The sequence below is a fragment of the Bos taurus genome, chromosome 4 (genome assembly GCF_002263795.3).
Source record: "Bos taurus isolate L1 Dominette 01449 registration number 42190680 breed Hereford chromosome 4, ARS-UCD2.0, whole genome shotgun sequence".
Taxonomy (NCBI): domain Eukaryota; kingdom Metazoa; phylum Chordata; class Mammalia; order Artiodactyla; family Bovidae; genus Bos; species Bos taurus.
In genome coordinates, this window is record NC_037331.1 from 8331883 (window position 1) to 8351697 (window position 19815).

The 19815-nt window shown below is 40.2% G+C and overlaps 1 protein-coding gene across 13 annotated transcripts in view; it reads left to right on the forward strand.

Moving 5' to 3' along the window:
- Positions 1 to 19815, forward strand: part of CDK14 (cyclin dependent kinase 14) — a 678396-nt gene that overhangs the window by 393777 nt on the left and 264804 nt on the right. The window lies entirely within an intron of this gene.

Consider the following 19815-nt stretch of genomic DNA (forward strand, 5'->3'; position numbering starts at 1 on the left):
CAAGAATACTGGAGTGGGTTGCCATTTCCTCCTCCAGGGGATCGTCCTAGCCGAGGAATCGAGCCCATGTCTCCTCTGCTTCCTGCACTGCAGGTGGATTCTTTACTCGCTGAGTCACTGGGGAAGCCCCTGTAGCTGTCAGTAGATTTCAGTGACACCTGACCTTTTTGATCCTAGGGTCAATAATGGCTGTTAGTTATAAGGCAGGTAATGACTGGCTTCCTGCTGTTACTAGCCTCTCAGTGTTTCAATACATCTTCTTCGTTCTCTTACACCTCTATAAGTAGTAAATTCATTCTGTCCTGGGTTCCATTCCTTTTCCTTCTGACCTTCACTGATCATAGATTCTCTGTTCCCTGGGTTCCTTGTCTTCCTCCTTTAGTTTCCTAAGAAAGAATATATGAAAGATGCAAGTTTTCAAATTCTTGGTTTTCTCAGAATGTCTTTATTCATCTCCCACACATGACTGATAATACTTTGGATGAGAACGTAATGAGTTCCCCACCCCCCTCAGAATTTTGAATGTATTATTTAATTTCTTCAGAGCTTCTAGTTTTGCTGCTGAAAAGTCTGATTCCATTCAGATTTGCAGTCATTTATGTGTCTCATTATACTTTCTCTCTGGAAAGTATTAAGTTCTTTTGTCTAACCCTGGTACTCTGAAATTGCTTGATAATGAGCTTTGCTGTTTATTTTATTATCTATTTATTTTGGCTGCACTATGTGGCAAGTGAGATCTTAGCCCCCTGACCGAGGACTGTGCCCCCCCGGAACTGGGAGTGCAGAGTCTTAACTACTTAACCACCAGGGAAGTCTCCAAAAGTGAGCTTTGACTGTGTCTTTTTCTGTTGGTGCCAATAGATACACAGATCAATTAAACATGTTTTTTACTAAATTTCCCCCTTTCCAGCTCTGCCTCACCCTGCCCTCACCACTTATCCTCAATTAGAGCCTTTTTGGATTTAATTTCTCCAGATGATAAATATCGGGTGTCTCGCTGGTGGATTGGGTGAGAAATGGTCAGAGAAGGCCTGTGGGTTAATTGCTTTGTACACACTTCCAATCCTCCACCTTATTTCCAGATGTTGATTCACGTCACACTTTCTAGAACTGAGTCTCCACGTCCTGTGCCTTTTGTAAACTGCTGTACATGAATGCTTTGTCTGTAACTTGGGTAGTTATAACTGCCTGTGGTCTGCCTAGATAGCCACACCTGTGTTCACAACTGAAAAACCTCTCTCTCATCCTCTTGTGTCTCCTCATCTATTTCGTGTGCTCAGTCACTTCCACTGTGTCCAGCTGTTTGTGACCCCAGGGACTATAACTGCCAGGCTCCTCTCTCCTTGGGATTCTCCAGGCAAGAATACTGGAGTGGGTTGCCAGGCCCTCCTCTAGGGGATCTTACTGACCCAAAGATGTGAACCCGCATCTCCTGTGTCTCATCTCCTGCATCTATTTTATCCTTGTTTAAAATGTTATTCCTTAACTGACACTTCATTCACTTTGGGGGGCAGGACAGCAGGGTTTGTGTACATTTTACTAAACGTCCTACTCTTGTTAATTTAATATCGACTGCTGTACTTATGGACAATTGACGGCTCAGATCCTCATCCTGTAGAAAATTGTGATTTTTCTTGGGTACAGATTTGAGTTGCAAGTGTTGATGAGTCGGAGCCAGTCAAACAGCACAAGGCAGGCAGGAGCCTCTTGATTGCCAGAATCTTAGTGTGGTGGTAGAAATTTGTAATCCTTGCCATTTAACTGTGAATGCAGTCATGACAGCTTTGTTAGGAAAACAAACATGAAAAGAGAGCCATGTACTTTTTGACAAGCTAATGATGGGAAGGAATAGAAAGGGCAGTGATAATTTTTTCAAACATAAAAATTTTCCATGAATTGAGAGGAGTGATTACAACAAGTAGCTCTTTGGATCAACGGCGTGTGTGAATCCAACATGAGCTTACTATTAAAACAAGCAGAAACAACTAGTCTAACTCAGCAAGTGTTCCAGGCGATATAAAGTTTCTAATCCAATAAGGGTAAAAAGGTAGCCTGTTAACTTACATGCACAAGAAAGATATGATTGAATGGAAATGTGATTGGAGAGAAGCTAGGAGCTTGTATAAACATAATTGTTGGTACAGGGATCTAGGTGTCAGAACTGTTCATTGAAGGACGAAAATGGGGTCTTCGTGTGGTTATGACATTTGTGAATTAACTCCTCAAGACACTACTAAAGCATGTACTTTAATTAGAAATCACATTTTCATTTACTGGTATTCTGCTGTATAAATTAATGTAACTTAAATATACTAGTAGCTTTCTTAGTTTTAGACTATATTATGTAATTGATCGGAGAAGGCAATGGCACCCCACTCCAGTACTCTTGCCTGGAAAATCCCACGGATGGAGGAGCCTGGTAGGCTGCAGTCCATGGGGTCACAAAGAGTTGGACACGACTGAGTGGCTTGACTTTCACTTTTCACTTTCATGCATTGGAGAAGGAAATGGCAACCCACTCCAGTGTTCTTGCCTGGAGAATCCCAGGGACAGAGGAGCCTGGTGGGCTGCCGTCTATGGGGTTGCACAGAGTCGGAGACAACTGAAGCGACTTAGCAGCAGCATGTAATTGATAAACTTGAATGTTTGTGTTTCTCTTTTTGTTTTGCTCTTCAAATGTAATGTACTTAGATTCTTATTGATCAAAGATATCACTGGAGAAATAGAGAAATAGTACAATAATTGAAAAAGAATTAAAGTCAAATTTAACTAAACTAGACTATCAGTGGCCAAGAAAGAGCCTGCTTTAAATTCCATCAAAATATAAAACAAAATGTAAATATAGTCTGTCTTAATTATAGTCTGTCTAAGGAACAAACGCAGTCTAAGGGACTTAGCAGTTACTGAGGACCAAATCTGAGTAGCTTCCTGTTTTCCTCTACACATGTGGATTATTCATCTTTTGCTATGGCATTTTATATTTCTCTGTATTTCCATGTGAGAGAGTACAATTCTAAGAACGACATGTTCACATAATTGCCTTGTCTGCAGAGCTTGGCAAACCGTTTCTGTTCTCTCTCATTGATAGTTTGGCGGTTCTTCCCTGATAGCTGGCTTTCACCATGTTTGCTTCTGAAGACAGAATATATTCATAGCCTAATGTAGACTCAACAAATTGAAAACCTTTATTATATCAACTATATACATTTTTTGTCTGTCATATTTAATCCTAACATGTTTAATTTAGAAGCTGTTTCAGAATTTTAGCTACCTAATGATATCAATTCACAAGTTTATTTTAGTTTTATGGCCATTTTGTACTCCTGCCTCCCAAATCTGAAGATTCTTGGTTATTCTGTTCATAGTAGCTGGTTGGTGGGGGCACAGAGGGAAAAAGAGCTTCTAGAATCCCACAGTAGCCCCCTTCCCATAAAGATCTCCCTTGCACATTGTGATTATCTTTAGTCATTCATTCATTTAACAAACCTTACAGAATGTCCAGAGGTTCAAGAGTGAAGAAGACCTGGTCCCTGCCCTCAAGCAGTACCCTCTAGTTAAGCATGATACCACTCCAGGGGGCATCGTCCACATTGTACGCAGTGTCTAATCTGTACAGTCACATTCCAGGGCAAGTCTTTGCGTATATTCCGAGAAGCCCACAGACTTCACCAAAAATTGGACAATAAGGATTTATAGTGGGAAGATTTTTGCCTTTGGGTCTTCCATATATTATCTAAGATGGTTGTCATAGCAGATGGTTGTCAATCATTTCATTGTCAAATGCCATCCATCGAGTTGTATATCTAAGTGGTGCTCATTCCAACGTTCTTAACCATTGACTGTCCAAGTCCAGCTGTGGCCTTTGATAACTAGAACTAAATACATCAGCTTAACACTCTGTAAATTGAAGTTTAGAATTCTCCTTTCAGGAGAGCACTTTTCATGACGATTTCAGCAGTGATTTGTCCTTGTGATTTGCTAGATATAGTTTCTCTAAAAAGATTGCTTGAATGTGTCGTTTACTTTGATCTTTAAGATAATTGCCCACAAATAATTTTTTTCCTAATTCCCCACATTATTCAGGATGATTAATACATTTGGAGGGAGAAATCTTATGACTTCCTTGTTGTGCCTCAGCTGTCATATAAACAGGAATTAAAGATGTGTGAAGCTTATTAATTGGTTTTTTCTTGTCCTGCATGGTCTACAGTTATTCCTTGGAGATGTGCTCTCGGTTGTAGAATTTTAAATGACTGATCAAATGGAATCTATCTCTTCCTTTATGGTTTCATAGTATAAGAAATAATATTTCTCAGCTATTCGACGCAATATGTTGAGTTTTACATTTTTTCCCCCTATTGTAGTCCTCAGTAAGGGCCTTTCTTATTTACATTTTTGTAATGATTGTTCCTGGTTTCTAGATATAACTAGTCTGAATATTCCCAGTTATCTGTGTAACCTGTGGCTCTTGTTTTAAGACTTAATCTCTGGAGTTTTCATTGTCTATGGATTTCTGTTTTCAACTTTCAAATATCCTTGAACCCCCATCTTATTTTCTGTACATTATCAACAGTGATAGACTTCAGTTTTTAAGGATAGTTTTCTTGTTTTTTCTTGCCCAGACCTTAATTTTGAAGGCTTTCCTTTTGATTTTATCTTCATCCTTCTCAGCATTTGTTACCAGGCTCGAGAACGAATTTGCCATCTCTGTTTCTTCTTCTTTAATCTGACCAGATCGACTGCATAAAAACACGCCGTTCTAATTGAGGAGGCAGTGTGGCTTAATGCTCACTGACCCAGGATTCTCAGTCACATTTTCAAGTTCTGGGGTTGACATGTAAACATGTAGTAGGGTTTACTTGCATGTAAAAATCAAAGCAATGTCTTATGAATTCTGTAAAGCCCCTCTGTCTCTAAATTTTAGCAATCAAAGAAATTGTACTGCTGAACCAGAGGTTTCCATGGAGACGGTTGGAATTCCTTTGGAGTGACATTAAATGAAATTTGGGTTTAGATATTTTCGTGTAACTGAACTGATTTTTTTCTATTTAATTTTATATGATGATATTGGATCTAAATCAAATTCCTATCTCTATTTCAGTTGCTTCTGTGCACTCCTCAGAATAGTTTGTTTAATTCATTCATCAATTCATTTATTTGAAAGATATTTATTGAACACTTAATTCTGTGTCAGGCACCAGGTAAGGTCCTGGGGATTATAAAAATGAGAAAGATCCTTCCATGCTTTCAAGATCAGAAGGAAAAATGGTGTAATAAGCCATTGAGAGAGCTAGAGCTGAGGATACATTGGCCAGGTCATGAACAAAAATACCCCGCCAGGAAGTGAAGCAGCTGATGTTTGTGTGTAGGAAAGAGGAACAGATTAAGAAGCAGATAGAGAAAAAGGAAAAAATGGAAAGGGGGGAAAGTGGCTGGAAACCAGAATGGAGGACTATTCAACCCACTCTAGTACTCTCGCCTGGAAAATCCCATGAACAAAGGAGCCTGGTAGGCTGCAGTCCGTGGGGTCGCTAAGAGTATGACATGACTGAGCGACTTCACTTTCACTTTTCCTTTCATGCATTGGAGAAGGAAATGGCAACCCACTCCAGTGTTCTTGCCTGGAGAATCCCAGGAATGGGGGAGCTTGGTGGGCTGCCGTCTATGGGGTCGCACAGAGTCAGACACGACTGAAGCGACTTAGCAGCAGCAGCAGCAGCAGCAGGAGGAGGTGAGAACTTGATTGAGTGAGAGTGATAAGGGAAGGGCAAGGGTTTTAGATGATTCCTGGATTTCTGACTGAGGTGACTGGACCAGAAAGCAAAAATACAGCTTTGTGATTATTCAGCCATAGAAAGGAACAAAGCTGGGTCATTTGTAAGAGGTGTGGATGGACCTAGAGCCCATCATGCAGAATGAAGTAACTCAAAAAGAGAAAAACAAGTATCATGTATTAATGCATAGTCCCTTGGACTGCAAGGAGATCCAACCAGTCCATTCTGAAGGAGATCAGCCCTGGGATCTCTTTGGAAGGAATGATGCTAAAGCTGAAACTCCAGTACTTTGGCCACCTCATGCGAAGAGTTGACTCATTGGAAAAGACTCTGATGCTGGGAGGGATTGCGGGCAGGAGGAGAAGGGGACGACAGAGGATGAAATGGCTGGATGGCATCACTGACTCGATGGACGTGAATCTGGGTGAACTCTGGGAGTTGGTGATGGACAGGGAGGCCTTGCATGCTGCAGTTCATGGGGTCGCAAAGAGTCGGACAGGACTGAGCAACTGAACTGAACTGAACTGAACAGATAGAACCTGTTTGCAGGTCGGGAACAGAGAGGCGGACATAGAGAACGGACAGATGGACACAGGAACTGAGGAAGGGGAAGGTAAGACGGGTTGAGAGAGTGGGATTGACATGCGGACATACCATGTGTAAAATTGAAAGCTAGAGGGAAGCTGCTGCATAGCATGGAGAGCTCAGCTCAGTGCTCTGCGATGATCTGGAGGGCTGGGACGGCGGGGTGGGAGGAAGATGCAAGAGAGAGGGGTTATAGATATACTTACAGCGGATTCGCTTCACTGTACATCAGAAACCAGCACAACATTGTAAAGTGATTATACTCCAATTTAAATACATATACATGTATGTATGTATATGTATTTTAAGTATACATTTCTATATTATATTCAATACATATATTAATTATATTTTACAGAAATATATTAAAAGTCTGTATGTACACACATCCACATACACTAAAATGCACATATGTGTACTGGAATACACACACTAAAATATTATTGACATAGAAATATGCATATTAAAATGTGTGAGCAAAAATCATCATTGTAACTTCACGAACAGTGTTGCCAGTTGGTACTTTAAGGTGGCCAGGCTTCTAGATCTTTCTGGTCAGTCTTATTTCAGTGGGCCATTTCAATGCGGACCATTGCCTGATCTCTCCTCTCTGGCCAGCAGCAGGCCACCCTGTGCCTTGGCTTCATTGAACTACCTTACTTCACACACTTCATTCTTTGCTTTTATTTAATTTTTATAAGTATCATTCTTAGAGAATTTTGCTTCCTAGTTTGAAAAATAAATCTTAAAGTTTCCCCATATAGAAAAAGTTGGTTGTTTTGAACTGAAGGTTCTCTGAGATGGGCTTTTATCCACAGTCTAGCATTTGGATTGGTTTTGTTTTCATTCTCTGAGAGCTAAGTACTCCGTAGAAGTATTTGACTAAGATGTATTGTGCCTATCTGTACCTAATGAAGCACTAACCGCAGTAAATGGTGAGTGACAGTTTAATCAATTCAGTTCCTTCAGTAGTCACCAAGGGCGCATGGGCTGTAATTTTTTAATCTTTCACTTTTCAAATACTGCAAATGCCAACATGAAAAGATCACCTTTGTTATGTGGCATACATTTTCTTCCAAGTTTAACCAAAAAGCCATTTTTTACAGAATGTCTTTTAGAAGCCTAACTCATAGGGAAAGAGTTATATATTTTGCAATTATATAACATATTCCAGCAGAGAAAACTAAGATAAATAAATGGCCACCTTGTGCATCAGCTTGCACTAGCTTTAATTGCATAATGGTATATTTCAGTGAACCATGGCTAAATAAAATTACCTATTAGGTTAATTAATGTGAAACCTTTCTGAGTTAGTAATGCATCCCTGTGTGTTAAATTCTGGTTGTGTTTAGCATTTAATCTAACTCACTAGTCTATTGTTTCTTTGTGGTTCCCTTGGATGGATGCTGAATATATATTTAGAGAAGTAATCTTACTTATAAAACTCCTTTCAACAGAGAATTACTTTCCTTTAGATTAGAATTAAAAAAGAATTAGTTTCCTAAATTTAGATTCCTGCTCTTCACTTTCTGGTCTTGTGAACAACAGCATTAGCACTGCTGGGAAGCTTTGTTAGAAATGCAAGATCTCAGAGCTCCACCCAGACCTCAGGGGTCAGAATCTGCATTCTGACCAGTTCCTCTTTTGGACCTGTTAAAAGGTGAGAGGCACCGCTTCAGATGCGTTTTTTTAGTGGACACATAGGCTTGGAGATCTTGGAGGAGATTTCTGGTGCCCTCATAGTGCTGAAAAAGAGGAAGGCAACAGAACTCACTTTGCTCAGTAATGGTTCTGCTTGGGGCTTCCCCAGTGGCTCAGTGGTAGAGAATCTGCCTGAAGTGCAGGAGACCCGGGTTCAATCCCTGGGTTGGAAAGATCCCCTGGAAGAGGGCATGACAACCCACTCCAGTTTTCTTGCCTGGAGAATCCCATGGACAGAGGAGCCTGGCGGGCTACAGTTCATGGAGTCGTGAGAGCCAGACACAACTGAAGCGACTGAGCACAGCACACGCATGGTTCTGCTCATCTGCTGTCATCCTGCCAGAAGCACTCTGATGCTGGCTTTGTGCACAGCCCACTTTCCAAAGGTTTGACAGTGCAGATGGTTCTCAGTGGCTCTGAATGACTTCCCACGAGCTGAGGCTTTCTAACTCTCCGTGAGGGCAGGCCTCCCTTGCGGTCAAAGGGTGAGCTGGGTGCAGGGCTGGGGGCCCCTCTGCTCCTGCTCTCGGGCATGGGCTGCATCATAACCCTGTAACTCCTCCCGGGCTCTGAGGCTGAAGAAACTGCCACTCAAGAGTGACACTGGCACTCTTTGGCTAAAGCTCTGGGTCCTAAGGAATCTCAAACCCTTACTAATAAATGAGGAAATTAGAAGCTAAAATTTAGGAGGGTGGGATTTTTGTTTTGTTTTGTTTTTAATTTGATTTTATTTTTAAACTTTACAATATTGTATTAGTTTTGCCAAATATCGAAATGAATCTGCCACAGGTATACCCGTGTTCCCCATCCTGACCCCTCCTCCCTCCCCTACCCTCCCTCTGGGTTGTCCCAGTGCACCAGCCCCAAGCATCCAGTACTGTGCATCGAACCTGGACTGGCAACTCGTTTCATACATGATATTATACATGTTTCAATGCTATTCTCCCATATCTCCCCACCCTCTCCCTCTCCTATAGAGTCCATAAGTCTGATCTATACATCGGTGTCTCTTTTGCTGTCTCGTACACAGGGTTATTGTTACCATCTTTCTAAATTCCATATATATGCGTTAGTATACTGTATTGGTGTTTTTCTTTCTGGCTTACTTCACTCTGTATAATAGGTTCCAGTTTCATCCATCTCATTAGAACTGATTCAAATGTATTCTTTTTAATGGCTGAGTAATACTCCATTGTGTATATGTACCACAGCTTTCTTATCCATTCATCTGCTGATGGGCATCTAGGTTGCTTCCATGTCCTGGCTATTATAAACAGTGCTGCGATGAACATTGGGGTACACGTGTCTCTTTCCCTTCTGGTTTCCTCAGTGTGTATGCCCAGCAGTGGAATTGCTGGATCATAAGGCAGTTCTATTTCCAGTTTTTTAAGGAATCTCCACACTGTTCTCCATAGTGGCTGTACTAGTTTGCATTCCCACCAACAGTGTAAGAGAGTTCCCTTTTCTCCACACCCTCTCCAGCATTTATTGCTTGTAGACTTATGGATTGCAGCCATTCTGACTGGCGTGAAATGGTACCTCATAGTGGTTTTGATTTGCATTTCTCTGATAATGAGTGATGTTGAGCATCTTTTCATGTGTTTGTTAGCCATCTGTATGTCTTCTTTGGAGAAATGTCTATTTAGTTCTTTGGCCCATTTTTTGATTGGGTCATTTATTTTTCTGGAGTTGAGCTGTAGGAGTTGCTTGTGTATTTTTGAGATTAGTTGTTTCTCCGTTCCTTCATTTGCTATTATTTTCTCCCATTCTGAAGGCTGCCTTTTCACCTTGCTAATAGTTTCCTTAGTTGTGCAGAAGCTTTTAATTTTAATTAGGTCCCATTTGTTTATTTTTGCTTTTATTTCCAATATTCTTGGAGGTGGGTCATAGAGGATCCTGCTCTGATGTATGTCGGAGAGTGTTTTGCCTATGTTCTCCTCTAGGAGTTTTATAGTTTCTGGTCTTACATTCAGATCTTTAATCCATTTTGAGTTTATTTTTGTGTATGGTGTTAGAAAGTGTTCTAGTTTCATTCTTTTACAAGTGGTTGACCAGCTTTCCCAGCACCACTTGTTAAAGAGATTGTCTTTAATCCATTGTGTATTCTTGCCTCCTTTGTCAAAGATAAGGTGTCCATATGTGCGTGGATTTACCTCTGGGCTTTCTATTTTGTTCCATTGATCAATATTTCTGTCTTTGTGCCAGTACCATACTGTCTTGATAACTGTGGCTTTGTAATAGAGCCTGAAGTCAGGTAGGTTGATTCCTCCCGTTCCATTGTTCTTTCTCAAGATCGCTTTGGCTATTGGAGTTTTTTGTATTTCCATACAAATTGTGAAATTATTTGTTCTAGCTCTGTGAAGAATACGTTGGTAGCTTGATAGGGATTGCATTGAATCTATAAATTGCTTTGGGTAGTATACTCATTTTCACTATATTGATTCTTCCAATCCATGAACATGGTATATTTCTCCATCTATTAGTGTCCTCTTTGATTTCTTTCACCATATATATAGGTCTTTCTATATATAGGTCTTTAGTTTCTTTAGGTAGATATATTCCTAAGTATTTTATTCTTTCCGTTGCAATGGTGAATGGAGTTGTTTCCTTAATTTCTCTTTCAGTTTTCTCATTATTAGTGTATAGGAATGCAAGGGATTTCTGTGTGTTGATTTTATATCCTGCAACTTTGCTATAATCATTGATTAGTTCTAGTAATTTTCTGGTGGAGTCTTTAGGGTTTTCTATGTAAAGGATCATGTCATCTGCAAATAGTGAGAGTTTTACTTCTTCTTTTCCAATTTGGATTCCTTTTATTTCTTTTTCTGCTCTGATTCCTGTGTCTAAAAGTTCCAAAACTATGTTGAACAGTAATGGTGAAAGTGGGCACCCTTGTCTTGTTCCTGACTTTAGAGGAAATGCTTTCAATTTTTCACCATTGAGGATAATGTTTGCTGTGGGTTTGTCATATATAGCTTTTATTATGTTGAGGTATGTTCCTTCTATTCCTGCTTTCTGGAGAGTTCTTATCATAAATGGATGTTGAATTTTGTCAAAGGCTTTCTCTACATCTATTGAGATAATTATATGGTTTTTGTTTTTCAATTTGTTAATGTGGTGTATCACATTGATTGATTTGTGGATATTGAAGAACCATTGCATTCCTGGGATAAAGCCCACTTGGTCATGGTGTATGATCTTTTTAATGTGTTGTTGGATTCTGATTGCTAGAATTTTGTTAAGGATTTTTGCATCTATGTTCATCAGTGATATTGGCCTGTACTTTTCTTTTTTTGTGGGATCTTTGTCAGGTTTTGGTATTAGGGTGATGGTGGCCTCATAGAATGAGTTTGGAAGTTTACCTTCCTCTGCAATTTTCTGGAAGAGTTTGAGCAGGATAGGTGTTAGCTCTTCTCTAAATTTTTGGTAGAATTCAGCTGTGAAGCCGTCTGGACCTGGGCTTTTGTTTGCTGGAAGATTTTTGATTACAGTTTCAATTTCCGTGCTTGTGATGGGTCTGTTAAGATTTTCTATTTCTTCCTGGTCCAATTTTGGAAAGTTGTACTTTTCTAAGAATTTGTCCATTTCTTCCATGTTGTCCATTTTATTGGCATATAATTGTTGATAGTAGTCTCTTATGATCCTTTGTATTTCTGTGTTGTCTGTTGTGATCTCTCCATTTTCATTTCTAATTTTATTGATTTGATTTTTCTCCCTTTGTTTCTTGATGAGTCTGGCTAATGGTTTGTCAATTTTATTTATCCTTTCAAAGAACCAGCTTTTGGTTTTGTTGATTTTTGCTATGGTCTCTTTTGTTTCTTTTGCATTTATTTCTGCCCTAATTTTTAAGATTTCTTTCCTTCTACTAACCCTGGGGTTCTTCATTTCTTCCTTTTCTAGTTGTTTTAGGTGTAGGGTTAGGTTATTTATTTTACTTTTTTCTTGTTTCTTGAGGTATGCCTGTATTGCTATGAACTTTCCCCTTAGGACTGCTTTTAAAGTGTCCCACAGGTTTTGAGTAGTTCTGTTTTCATTTTCATTCATTTCTATGCAAATTTTGATTTCTGTTTTGATTTCTTCTGTGATTTGTTGGTTATTCAGCAGGGTGTTGTTCAGCCTCCATATGTTGGAATTTTTAATAGTTTTTCTCCTGTAATTGAGATCTAATCTTACTGCATTGTGGTCAGAAAAGATGCTTGGAATGATTTCTATTTTTTTGAATTTACCAAGGCTAGCTTTATGGCCCAGGATGTGATCTATCCTGGAGAAGGTTCCATGTGCGCTTGAGAAAAAGGTGAAATTCATTGTTTTGGGATGAAATGTCCTATAGATATCAATTAGGTCTAACTGGTCTATTGTATCGTTTAACGTTTGTGTTTCCTTGTTAATTTTCTGTTTAGTTGATCTATCCATAGGTGTGAGTGGGGTATTAAAGTCTCCCACTACTATTGTGTTATTGTTAATTTCTCCTTTCATATTTGTTAGCATTTGTCTTACATATTGCGGTGCTCCCGTGTTGGGTGCATATATATTTATAATTGTTATATCTTCTTCTTGGATTGATCCTTTGATCATTATGTAGTGACCATCTTTGTCTCTTTTCACACCCTTTGTTTTAAAGTCTATTTTATGTGATATATGTATTGCTACTCCTGCTTTCTTTTGGTCCCTATTTGCATGGAAAATCTTTTTCCAGCCCTTCACTTTCAGTCTTTATGTGTCCCCTGTTTTGAGGTGGGTCTCTTGTAGACAACATATGTAGGGGTCTTGTTTTTGTATCCATTCAGCCAGTCTTTGTCTTTTGGTTGGGGCATTCAACCCATTTACATTTAAGGTAATTACTGATAAGTATGATCCCGTTGCCATATACTTTATTGTTTTGGGTTTGAGTTTATACACTATTTTTGTGTTTCCTGTCTAGAGAATATCCTTTAGTATTTGTTGGAGAGCTGGTTTGGTGGTGCTGAATTCTCTCAGCTTTTGCTTGTGTGAGAAGCTTTTGATTTCTCCTTCATATTTGAATGAGATCCTTGCTGGGTACAATAGTCTGGGCTGTAGATTATTTTCTTTCATTACTTTAAGTATGTCTTGCCATTCCCTCCTGGTTTGAAGAGTTTCTACTGAAAGATCAGCTGTTATCCTTATGGGAATTCCCTTGTGTGTTATTTGTTGTTTTTCCCTTGCTGCTTTTAATATTTGGTCTTTGTGTTTGGTCTTTGTTAATTTGATTAATATGTGTCTTGTGGTGTTTCGCCTTGGGTTTATCCTGTTTGGGACTCTCTGGGTTTCTTGGACTTGGGTGATTATTTCCTTCCCCATTTTAGGGAAGTTTTCAACTATTATCTCCTCAAGTATTTTCTCATGGTCTTTCTTTTTGTCTTCTTCTTCTGGAACCCCTATGATTCGAATGTTGTAGCATTTAATATTGTCCTGGAGGTCTCTGAGATTGTCCTCATTTCTTTTAATTCGTTTTTCTGTTATCTTCTCTGATTCATTTATTTCTACCATTCTATCTTCTAATTCACTAATCCTATCTTCTGCCTCTGTTATTCTACTATTTGTTGCCTCCAGAGTGTTTTTAATTTCATTTATTGCATTATTCATTATATATTGACTCTCTTTTATTTCTTCTAGGTCCTTGTTAAACCTTTCTTGCATCTTCTCAATCTTTGTCTCCAAGATATTTATCTGTGATTCCATTTTGATTTCAAGATTTTGGATCAATTTCACTATCATTATTCGGAATTCTTTATCAGGTAGATTCCCTATCTCTTCCTCTTTGGTTTGTTTTGAATTTCAGATATACAATGTTATTTAAAAGAAGAAGAGAAAGAAACAGAGAAAAAGAAAAAAGAAAAAAAGGTCACAGAAATTATATAAAAACAAAAACAAAAAAAAACTATTTCAAAAATACAATGTTAAAGAAAAGAAGGAAAAAGAAAAAAAAGGTCAAAAAATTATTTTAAAAAATATATATATGAAGTTTGCTTTAAAAAAAAATAGGGTCTTCTTTTTTTTTTTTTTGCAAAGTAATGGGTTATAAAAGTGGAAATTAAAGGAATAATAGAGGACTTAATTTTTTTTTTTTTTATAGGCTTGTTCAGTCTCACTGAGGGGAGGTAGGGCGGGATGCTGCAAACAAATAACACTGGCCTGTGCTCGCAGTGCCTCAGCCACACTGGGTCTGCCCCCCGTTCACGTCGCATGTAGCCTCTCTGCCCACGCTGCTCAGGCTCTAGGTCGCTCCGCCGCGAACCATCCGCGGCCGGCCCTGGGCTGCCTGTACTTCCCAGGTCCAAGCCGCTCAGGTTCAGGCACTCGGGTAGTCCTCAGTGGCGCACACTCTCGGTTGGGCCTTCGTTTTGTGCCCTTCCCAGATCCGAGCAGCTCAGGTAATGAGGTGTTTTGCGCGCGCGATTGCTTCGACTTACCACGTCCCCGCCACTCGGTTATCTAGGTGTGCACTGGCACACCTTCTCAGGCAGATGTTGACCGTCCAGACCCCCAAGAAGTTTTAGTTAGCAAAGAAGCCTGCTTACAGTTTTATAGATAATGTCTCTCTGGGGCTGTGATTGTCCCCTTCCGGCTCTGGCTACCTGTCACCAGAGGGGGATGGTCTGCCGCCGGCTATCTCTGTTCAGTCCTTTATTCCGTGCGCGGGCCTGGTGGTGTCATAGGTTAGGGCTGGCTTTTCGCATGGTAGATATCCCACAGTCTGGTTTGCTAGCCCACATTATTTTGCTCAGATAGTGCTCGGGGTATTCAGGCCAGATTCTTGTGATGCAGCCCGCGCCGCGCCTCCCTGCCCAGCCCCGGCTTGCTAATGGCGTGTGCAGGCGTCTGCGCTGCTTCTCCGCTGGGGGAGTTACCCTAGGGCTCGCAATGTGCGGGTTTGAATTATTTATTTTTCCTCCCTGTTATGTTGCCCTCTGTGCTTCCAAGGCTCGGCACAGATTCGGCAGTGAGAAGGTTTCCTGGTGTTTGGAAACCTCTCATTTTAAGACTCCCTTCCCGGAATGGAACTCCGTCCCTCCCTCTTTTGTCCCTTTTTTTGTCTTTTATATTTTTCCCTACCTCCTTTCGAAGACTTGGGTTGCTTTTCTGGGTGCCTGATGTCCTCTGCCGGCATTCAGAAGTTGTTTTGTGGAATTTACTCGGCATTTAAATGTTCTTTTGATGAATTTGTGGGGGAGAAAGTGTTCTCCCCGTCCTACTCCTCCGCCATCTTAGCTCCTCCCCCTGTTTTGTTTTGTTTTAATTGCACCATATTTTAAAATGTTAAAATCTTTCTACAGTATCTATTGAGATTGAACCAAACTGTTGCCAAGAGACCTGGGGAAGAAGGAGAAAAACGTTTTATTTTTTGATTACCAAAAGAACGTTCATGTCAAGTAGATAAATAATAACCTCTGCATTCTATTTTATACTTCTTCAGGTGGGATAACCACTTACTGGGTTATTTACATCTTGCAACAGTGTGTTTGTGGGGAAATTGGGTACACGTCACATGAAATGTGTCAAATGCAGGTATTACTTCAAGATGAGAGGTGGTGGATCTAATTAATACCTATTTTAGTCGAAAGATGTAGTTATCCTGCACCATAACATCCCAACAGGATGTAGGCTTGTGGACACAGCAGGGGAGGAGAAAGTGGGATAAACTGAGAGAGTCACATTGACATATATACATGAGCATGTGTAAAAGAGGTAGCTAGGAACAGCTAGATAGGAAGCAGCTGTATAGCACGGGAAGCTCGGCACAGTGCTCTGTGACGACCTAGAGTGGTGGGATGGGGAGGCGGGTAGGAGGGAAGCTCACGAGGGAGGAGGAGATGTATATATACTCATGGCTGATTCATGTTATTGTATGGTGGAAATCAACACAGTGTTGTAAAGCCACTATCCTCCAATGATTTTTCTTAAAAAAAACCTATGGTAACTTTGCAAAAATAAATAAAATTCACTTCAGTGATTAAAAAAAAAATACTAATCAGTTGAATTACATTGCATCTTAGCTGGAGACTATGATGACTATGAGACTTGGACTTCCCTGGTGGCTCAGATGGTAAAGCATCTGCCCAAAATGCGGGAGACTCGGGTTCAGTCCCTGGGTTGGGAAGATCTCCTGGAGAAGGAAATGGCAACTCACTCCAGTATTCTTGCCTGGAAAATCCCATGGACGGAGGAGCCTGGTAGGTTACAGTCTATGAGGTCACAAAGAGTCGGACACGACTGAGTGACTTATGATTATTATGACTATGATGACCTAATCCTGTTTCACTCAGGTCTGGGTGGGTAGCTATGTTGTGATAACCCCTCTGACTCATTTGAACTGTGTCTTAAAAGTGAAAGAGCAAATTCTTGTTCTGAGAAAGATGACAGTGATGATTACTTTTACAAGTAAATAAATTACAGTTGGAGGAAGTTATATGAGAAGTGTTGGAGTTAGGGGACCTAACCTAGTCTGGTTGATCAGGAAGCCTTCCCAGGGAAATGACATTGAACTTGATGTCTCCTACTCCGATTGAGAGAAATTCTTGCCCCTTCCCCAGGGAATTCTTTTTTTCCCTCTGCATTCCACTCTCCCCACCATTACCCCAAATTTAGTAACTTAGATAAATGTCATTTTGAGTTCCTTTGCCATGGAGTGCATACATCAGTGTTCAAATACCTTCACATCTAGTTTAATTAATCTTTAACTGATTTGCTTCTCAAGTTATTCAAGGTCGAACTTTAACTGACATTTCATATTCTGGTCTGCAGTTCTAGATGGCTAGTGTTGATTCCAAGACAAATTTATTAAAATATATATGAGTTCTTTTTTCCTGATGTAGGGAAAACCCAAAATACCATGGGTCTTCCACTTAAAATGATTACTTCTATATATGGTCCCAAGGAGATGCTGTTCTTCATTTCACCTTTCTTAAAATAAACTTAGTTTTAGAGGCGTTTTATATTTATAGAAAACTTGCAAAGATGGTAAAGACTTCTTCCTACTTATTCCTCACCTGGCTTCCCGATTGTTAGCATCTTGCGTTACTACAGTACCTTTGTCACAACTAGGAAACCCACAGTGGTATGTTACTATTAACCACACTTTATTTTGATTTTACTAGTTTTCCCCTAGTTTCCTTTTTCTGTTTTAGGATCCCATTTAGGTGACCACATTACGTGTGTTAATAGTTGCTGTGTTTCCTTAGCCTCCTCTGGGATATGGTAGTTTCTCAGACTGTCCCTGTTATTCTTGACCTTGACAGTTTTGAGGCATCTGAGGTATTTTGTAGAATGTCCCTCAATTCGGATTCGTCTCATGTTTTGGAAAAGAAGACTGCAGAGGCCAAGTGACATTCTTGTCATATCATGCCAACACTATATGCTATCAGATGCCTTATCACTGATGATGCTAATTTAATCACCTGATTAAGGTTCTGCTTTCCAGTTTCCTCCATTATAAAGGTACAATCCATCCCCTACCCTCACCTTCATACTTTACTCTTTGGAAACAAGTCACTAAGCTCAGCTGTCCCTCTGGAGTGCAGAGGGAGGAGGAAAATACTGCTTTTGATTATTCATTCAAGAAATATCTTTGAGCCCTTACTATATGCCTGACACTCTACTGTGCCCTGGGGACAAGGTGATAGCCACAACCTTGTCCCTGATCTTAGAGGTCTTTTATCTGGCTGAGATACAACCCTCAGAAGCAAAGACAGACGAGCATCCTTTGAGTGTAATGAAGGAAACAAACTAGGGAAAGAAGGGCGAGACACGGGGCCTTGATAATAAGGAGGAACCCGCCTTACATATGGTGCTGGGAAAGACATTTCTCAATGGAGCCATTTCAGTTGACCCCCTGAATAACAAGAAACAATCACAATGGAATATTACTCAGCTATTAAAAGGAATGAAATAATGCCATTTGCAGCAACATGAATGGACCTAGAGACTGTCATACTGAGTGAAGTAAGTCAGACAGAGAAGGAGAAATATTATATAGTATCCCTTATATGTGGACTGTCAAAAGAAATGATATGAAACAACTTATGGTTAATGGAGGGTGGAGTGGCAGAAAGGGATAGTTAGGCAGTTTGGGATGGACAGGTACATACTGTTATATTGAAAATGGATGACCAACAAGGTCTTATTGTAGAGCACAGGGAACTCTGCTCCATATTATGTGGAAGCCTGGATGGGAAGGGAGTTTTGGGGAGAATGGATCCATGTATATGTATGTCCGAGTTCCTTTGCTGTTTACATGAAACTATCACAGCATTGTTAATCGGCTATGCTCCAATATAAAATAAAAGGTTAAAAAAAAAAAGAAGCAATTATCCGTGCAAATAGGGAGGGAAAACGTGTTCTGGGCAGAGGGAACACGTCATGCAAAGATACTGAAATGGGGAAGAGCTTGGTATGTTTTAGGAGCAAGACGGCAGAGCAGCCTGACTGCAGTCTCGGAGTCATGTCATGGGTAGAGGTGCCATGTGGAAGCTGGAAGGCATGTCAGGTTTTGCTCTCTCCAGTCTCCATTCTTGATTTTCAGTCAGGAAAAAAAGCCCAAGAAATAATTTGTAAAATCTGTCTTATCTCCTTTTATCAACATAGTATCCTTGTATACAGCACATAAATGAAAGGCTGGATCTGTGCTCCAATAAAACCTTGTTTATGAACACTGAAATTTGAATTTCATATACTATTTATATATCACCAAATATTCTTTTGATTTTTTTGACCATTTAAAAATTTAAAATCCATTGCTAGCTTGGAGGCTATATAAAAACAGGCCCTTGGTAGCATTTGGCACATGGCCCTGTGCATTACTGTGTGATGCCCCTGCCGCGTACCCAGCAGAGGAAGGGCTTATAATACTGCTGGTCTCATTCCTTTGCTACCATGAGTGGGAAAAAATGAGGTAGCTTTGCAACTAGTGGTTGTAATTGCTTCTGTCCTCAAAGCTATTAAAATAACCAGGTTCTGGACTTCCCTGGTGGTCCAGAGGATAAGAATCTGCCTGCCAACACAGGCAACACCAGTCCGATCCCAACTCTGGGCAGATCCCATGTGAGCCCATGTGCCCCACTGCTGAGCCCATGGTTCAGAGCCAGTGCTCCGCAGCAAGAGAAGCCACCACAAGGAGAAGCCCACACATAGCAACTAGAGAAAGTGCATGCAGCAGCAAAGACCCGGCACTGTCAAAAATAAATGAATGAAATGAAAGAACGGGATTCTTCATGGTATGTCCAACTTTATTTGCCACAAGTATTGGAATATAGGGAAAAAGCGAGAACTTCTAGCCTGGGGAATAAAACACAAATTCTTAGAGTAGAATATGGTCCGTGGCTCTCTTTTTAACTTCTTCGGTTTTCCATACAGAGCCATGACACTAGCGCTTGGCTCTGTCAGGATTCCTCAGTTACTGGCTCCAAGCTTTTTAATTCAGGTGATTCTTCTTCACCTGAAACGCACTGTTCTCACTCCTGGCTCCATCACTTCATTATCCGTCAGGTTCCACTCATGCAAATGTTTTCTCACCACCCCCATCCCCAACACAAACACACACACACACACTGAGCTGTGAATATGTCCTTTCATGCTTCTTTGGTAACTTTTCACAGGAATTGTGTATAAAGTTTTAGAATTCCTGTATTTATAGCATATATACTTGAAAGACATGGGATAGACATTTCCCCACAAATGAAAATAGTCCTAAAAGTTTATGTGATGGTACCAATAATAAGTGAAGCTGGAAAAAAAAAAA